The sequence below is a fragment of the Parasteatoda tepidariorum genome, chromosome 11 (assembly GCF_982258835.1).
Source record: "Parasteatoda tepidariorum strain Cologne lab strain chromosome 11, Ptep-v5.0, whole genome shotgun sequence".
NCBI classification, from domain to species: Eukaryota; Metazoa; Arthropoda; class Arachnida; order Araneae; family Theridiidae; genus Parasteatoda; species Parasteatoda tepidariorum.
This window is the reverse complement of record NC_141765.1, coordinates 88,711,931-88,717,930: the sequence shown is the minus strand read 5'-3', so window position 1 is coordinate 88,717,930 and position 6,000 is coordinate 88,711,931.

Sequence of the window (6,000 nt, the reverse complement as noted above, 5' to 3'; positions counted from 1 at the left end):
ATTCTGGTTAATAAATCCATAATACTCAGTATTTAAACCATTAATTGGTAATTTTTCAGTTCATATGATAATGGTTTATCATAAATTCTGGTTTTCAAATTTGTAGATTTTATTACTACACATTTACTAAAAAATACAAAGCTGAAAAGTAAATTTAACTGAAAAACGGATTTTTACACCATGTTCTAAGGTATTATGATCAAATTACCAAATTTTACCACATTATCTATTTTTATCACATTTAACAAATTTTGTCGCATACCATATTTTATTGTTAATTTTTCCAAAATCATTACCAGAGAGCTTCAGTAAAAATTACCAAGCTTTCGGATAGAACCATAAACACTATAAGTCTTATCATTTTCTGGTAGTTCTCAGTGTACATGCTTGCAATTTTAAACATTAATAACATTTGTGAGCATGTCAAGACATGAAGATAGGGATGACTGCCGCACTGTGATTAATTTCCACTGACAACGTTTGTTCTAGGCAGATTACTGTGTATGGGTTGTCTGTTTGGGTATGTATGTTTTTTATTTAACAATCTTTAAGAAGTTTCCATTAAGTGTGTTACATGTTTGGGAATTTATTGTATCTCTACTTTTGATCAGCACTTTCACAACACTCTTAATTATATGAGAATAATGAGTGATTTTATTGACTCCAAGATGTTCGGTTAATGATATGCCAACAAAATGGGGAATCTTTCGTTAAATTTATGCTTAATATTATTAGATTTTTGCTTCATTTGTGAAATGTTCCTTTAATTAGTATTTAATATACCATTTCGTCTAAGCATATAGACTATATATGGGTACATCTAAAGAATAAATGTAAATTGTGCATACTATTATATTATACAAATAAATATTTATAGGGTATTTTTCATATGAGAGCATTTTTTCAGTGATAGATGGAGGTTCATATTACACAGAACTCTTAATTAGAATATAATCTAAACTAATATTTTGACTTTTATTGTTTACATAGGGTTGAAATTTTAATATTCTTTAGATTCCATTAATGTTTAGAAATTCATGAATCTCTGTAAAAATACAACTCCATTTGAAGGCAACCCTCGATTGCTTCTGTCTTAGACGAATAATTATTAATAAATTAACAGATAACGTAACTTAAATCTTAACTAACAAAATAGGAATGCTCTGACACGGTTCAGGACTAATCCCGAAACTAAGAATATTAAAACTATTGATGAAGCATTGATGCTGTTGATACCTCGTCCTTTAGTAATTTGATTGCATTGCAACACTATTGCCTGATGAGATTATAATTTTCTGAATAACCGTTGCAGTAAACAACACATCGCGAATGATCAGGCTACATATAATTACAATTGTTGTAGCCCACTTAATGGTTTCATATTTCCGTAAAAACCAGACTGATGGAGAAGTTTTGGTTGATAGGGCAATCAAAATGAGGAAAAATAGCATACAAATTTTATAATAACATTTCTCGGCCACAACCAATTATAACAATGATTTATTAGTGAATCAGTTATCAGCCTTAAAAGACGAGATCAAAACATTTAAGGAATAAATAATAATGTATGCTCGTTTTGTGCTGGTAATCATGTTTCGTCAAATTTTCCTTTCTATATCAATGTCAATAGAGCTACTCTCTAATTTTATACCAGCAGGGTACCATGTGGCGATTCGGGAGGAAAGGAAGTACATGTCAAGACATGTGCAAATTTGAACAATAAACTTTGATATTTGTGTCATGTGTGGAGTTGAGTTTCAAGATAGCTCATAAACATTTAAACAGATATTTTAATTCTCCTGGACAAAAACATGCTAAAAGCATGATCAGCAGCCCTTCTGCAAAAATTGCTTCTGAAATTCTTAGGCTCCCAAGATTGAAGATTCAAACAATTGTAGGCTTCATCACTGGGCATTATCATTTCAGGAAACATCTACATAGATTGGGACTTTTCGAACAAGAACCAATATGTCGGAAATGCCGTGAAGAAGTAGAATCAGCACATCACATCCTATACGAATGTGATGCCCTCGCCCTTACGCGCCTCACTACCTTAGGCAATCCATATCCTAAAGAGCTTCACCTTAATTCCATTAAGGGACTGTCAGACTATATTAATAAAGTAGGCGACCCGAGACAATGGAACTAGGAAAAATTGGGCTTGGAGTATGGTACAAAATGCAACATGTGCAGAGGTGCCACATATCTGACAAGCTCAAGCATGAAGAAGAAGAAGAAGAAGAAACAGATATTTTACATATAAGATTTGAGAAGAAGTTAATGGGATCTTGGACTATAAGTTCATCTCAACTCATGATATTGTTATAAAAATCATATCAGTTAGGGAAATAAGTATTCTACTTATGGAAGAAGCTAGTTGTAAAGATCATTTTGAAAATATATAATTTCATATTGTAAAAATAGTTGTACAACCTGATGAGGCCGTATATCTCTCTACAAAAACAGTTTTAAACAATGACATGGAAACTCTTCTAACAGTCAATATTGAGATTGGGGTAGAACAAAATAAAAAAATTTGTATTTTTATTCACAACTAGAATATGTAAGTGATCTATATAGGTAAGTCTCAAAAACTTGGATACATTATGGAAAATCCTAAAATTGACAATTCAGTTATGAAGAAACAGTTGCACGTATAGAACAGCTCATTCCGGCGACTCCAGAAATTCTAAACCAAATTTGGAAACTTATTTTAAACTCCATCATCTTTCACAAAAACATATAGACTCTTTTGCCGATTTTAATGGAGAATTTTGCTACGTTTCTCAAAATCAAGGAAGACGATGGGACATATAGATAAGTTAAACTGTCAATAGTAACATCATCAGGATTTTTCCTATCCTGATACCATCTGCCCTATAGGAAAATTTGCTAAAGGGGTAAAAAAAGAAGCACGAATGATTGAAAGAACAGTTTATGATTGGTCGTGCCCCTGTTTTGTTAGTGGAGAAGAAAGGTCCAGCTGACCCACCAGATGCAGTACCAGATGCAATACTTAAAATTTTTGTGGACAACAATTTGACACTTTCACCGGGCAAATGTGTATTTTCACCAAAAGAGATTCAATAGCTAAGCTTTCATATCTCAAATAATACCATCAGACTAATATCAACCATTATAGCAAGAATCACTATTTTTTCACTACCAAAGACTGTAAGACAGTTAAAACTTTTCATTATGTTATGTAGATTCTACAGAAATCTTGTACCATCTTTTGCACAATTGACTGCCTGCTAGCTGACTAGCGAGAAACAACCTTTCATCTAGACAAAGCATGTTTTTTTGTGACCCATTCGTTAAGCTCCCAAATTGGAATAAAGAGTTTATGATAAATACAGAGGCAATTTCAACAGTACTTATGCAGGAATTTGACAACACATTGTGTCATTCTTCAGCAAAGCTCTCTCGCCATCTGAGCAAAGATATCCTGCAATAAAGCAAGAATTATATTCTATATATAAAGTTGCATTCAAACATTATATTTTTAACAGAAAGCTCAAAATACTATCTGATAGTAAGTCCCTGGAATTCTATCGCAAAACCAAAACACCAGTAGATGTTGTAACACGATGGTTGATGGAATTAAACGAGTATTCCTATGTCTTTCAGTATATTACCGGAGCAAAAGAATTTTCTCGTTGATTACTTGTTTAGAATGCCAAAACCTGAAAATAGACAAAAATACCTTAAATTTGATAAGCTGCCAATTTTACTTTTTGTAGAGAAAGCAGAAGGATCAATATAATTTCAACGAAAATTACTTTGGCCAAAGAAGTAATTCTTAATGCCCAATTGGAAGATGAGAGAATTAATAAGTTGAAAGATCAGTAAAGTAATCAAAAACTCTTGAAATTCAAGGACTTCTTCATAGTCTCAAAAACAAATCTGCTGATGCCTATAACAAAAACTGAACCAAAGAGAGGAATTTCAGAAAGGTATGCCATATTTCTTATATGGGTTGAAGCAGAGATACAACTGGAAGGAACCCAAAAGTATGTATTGTCATGCGAGCAATGTATGAAACACAAGCCATATAGACCGTATTCAGAACCGTTTAGTTCTACTTAGACTCAAAGCATATACAATAGAACAGCCCATGGATCTACTGGTACGTGTATCTTATATTTTTGTAGAAATCTGGCACTCATTTTTGATACATTTACAGATAACAAGATATTGTAGGACAAGAAAGGTTTTATTGTATATTTAGGAAACATTAATAAATTTTTGAAAATATATTCAGACCCATTATTTCTAAAGATTCAAATTTAAATTATACTATAAAAGTAGAAGGGGACACATTAGCTCCAGAACCAAAACCAGTTGTTTTAAATATTGACCCAACACACCTATTTGAAAAAGTCATACCATAGTCACTGTTGCAGACGAATGCTGATGGAAGTTCTTTCCATAGACAGACTAAAATATCATATCAGGAGTGATAGTGTTTCATAATTTTGCATATAGTTTCTAATAGCACGTTTTGGAATCAAATTTAAGTTTACTTAATGTTTAAATCAATGTTTGACTTTGGTTACCAGCAATAAAATTGGTTTAAGGCATATTCAGTGATTTTGTGTTTTAATTGTGATTAGTTTTGGGATATTCTATGTGAAATAGATAATATCAAATAAAAATTGTTTTTGAATATACAGGAACATTTGTTGGATAAATGAACGCACACTTGTTGTTTAATGTACGCACAATTTAACAAAGATATAAATATATAAACAAATATATAAGGATATTAACAAGGATACAAATATATGTATTAAAAACAGAATTTTGCTTAATCAAGAATTTTTTGTAATACTTTTGATCGAGTCACTTCGCATTAGTAAAAAAAAAAATGTTTTGTGTATGAGCTTCTTGGTATGTCAAGGCATGCAAATAGGGCAATTAACGCTTCTGTTGTTTTTCCAAACAAATCAAAGCCGTAGTGGCTATCTGATCAATAATTTTTTTAAATTTCAGTTGACAACGATGAGGCAGGGAGGTTACAGTGATGGAGTGGTTATTCTAGGCAGTAGAGAACACTTGGATTCTAACTTTATTCGGGTGTGTTTTAATTTAATTTTAATACTCACGACCTTTTTACATTTTAAGAATGCCGCGCTTAATTTTCATAACTTCTACAAATCTCCTTTAAAGCATTATGTGTGTAATTTTTTAGTATTTTACATGTTTTTGTCACGTGAATATTAAAGATTATTTGCAATGCATCCTTGTTTGTTCAATCTTATTTTTCGAAATTCATTGCAAATTTATTTACTTTCATTATTGCTTACCACCACTGATAAGGGTAAGTAAAGCTAATAATTTTCTTTACTGCGGTGCACTCAATTATTCTGTTTTATTTTTCCACTTTTGATCTTCACAACAGAGCATAACAGGAATACTTGTGTCGATGAAAAATATAAAATCGAATAATATAAAAACTAATCATTACCCTCTAACAGGACAATGTTGACTCATTTCTTCTGGGGGTCGATACAATAAGTACCAAGAGCGCTAAACACTGACCACAAAACTAGTACACTTGCTCTTGAAACCCAAGAGTCCATGGTCTGGCACAGTAGGCCTTGGCACTCCTTGGACTGTCGCGACGCTGTTTTCAATGACATTTAATCTACTGTTTTAAAATGTTTTAACCGAAGTGTCCCCCAAGTCCACGATTGGAACATCCGTGATACCATTTGTGAATGGCCCCAATATTGTTTCTTTACAAAACCTCTAATATATATTTTTTAGCTAAAAAATGAGTTATACATAATATTTTTGAAATCTATTTAATATTTAAAACATCCATGTTTTTCAACGAAATTTTTTATCAATAGAAAATTTGGAAAAGATTCCAAAAAATCTGAAGCAACAAGAAAAGTTTTTCAGACTTTTTCATAATGTTCATTCTTTTTTCACTCTATCTAATCATTGAACAAACTAAGTGAACCAATAATACTGCAGTGATCAACACTTGGG